Source organism: Miscanthus floridulus, chromosome 9 (genome assembly GCF_019320115.1).
Source record: "Miscanthus floridulus cultivar M001 chromosome 9, ASM1932011v1, whole genome shotgun sequence".
Classification (NCBI taxonomy): Eukaryota; Viridiplantae; Streptophyta; class Magnoliopsida; order Poales; family Poaceae; genus Miscanthus; species Miscanthus floridulus.
In genome coordinates, this window is record NC_089588.1 from 85,045,229 (window position 1) to 85,046,341 (window position 1,113).

The following is a 1,113-nucleotide window of genomic DNA, read 5'->3' on the forward strand; positions in this document are numbered from 1 at the left end:
TTGCACCAACGATTCCTAAGGCTACCGTTCAGGACCGAAAGAAAACAGCCGCTGCTGAAGTAGCACAAACTAGCAGGTCTTAAATATACATGTCATATACCCTATTCGTTATGATCATTGCCTATAATTCTCAATGTGCTTGTGTAGAATAAGTCCTCCAGGTCTTGTAGCTAGGAAATTTTAATTTTTAATGGAATTTTTGAATTTTGAACTTTTGCATGTTTGATTTCCACTTAACTGTGTTTTCTTTGAAGTAATTCACAATAGTTTTCTCACAGAAGTTAGAGCCAAGGTGGGGCCCACCTAGGATCGGCCGACCCAATCCACTTCAGCCAACACCCTAGTGGGTGCCACGCACTTCCATACTCCACCATTTTCTCTCTTTAATTTCACTCATCCATGGTGCAAATGTGCGGTGGCTTGTTGTCGCCCGACCGTTGGCCGAACCTCCCCTTCTCCTCTCTAAAACATGTCAAGCTCCATGCCCTAAAGAGATGCACCATAAATCCTTCCAAGTAAATTTCGTGTTTTAAAGCTCTCTGATCTTTTAAGTTTTTTGAGAAGATTGTTTTGAGTTGGTTTAGAAAAGGAAAAAATGTGTTATATTGAGTAGATTGCTGTTGATGGTCACTAACTCCTTATTTAATACAATCAACCATGCTTAAAATGATAATGAAAATGACACAACCATAATCATATAGGGCTTAATTCTAATCAATTTCACATGTTATGGTGATTGAGTTAGGAACAATGTGACTTTGGACATGACAAAAACACATTGTCAAATGCACAATTTGAGTACACCATGTCGAAGAGCTCGTCGAGATACACAAATCAAGTTTGGATTCACCCAATTCAGAATCCAGAAGACAATGTTACGCCTTTTGGAAGATCGCGACACAGACCAGACTCAAAGTGGACAGAGAGGGTCGGGTGACCCCAATGAGGGTTGGGCGACCTAGACCTAAGACCATGGGTCTCAAACATGGTCTAGAACCTCTCTACTCATCATGAAGCCCAAGGGAAGTGGTGTGAGAACTAGAGGCTAGAATGGGAGGTCGGGTGACCTCACTCTAGGTCAGCCGACCCAACAATAGCCCAACCAGAGTCAAA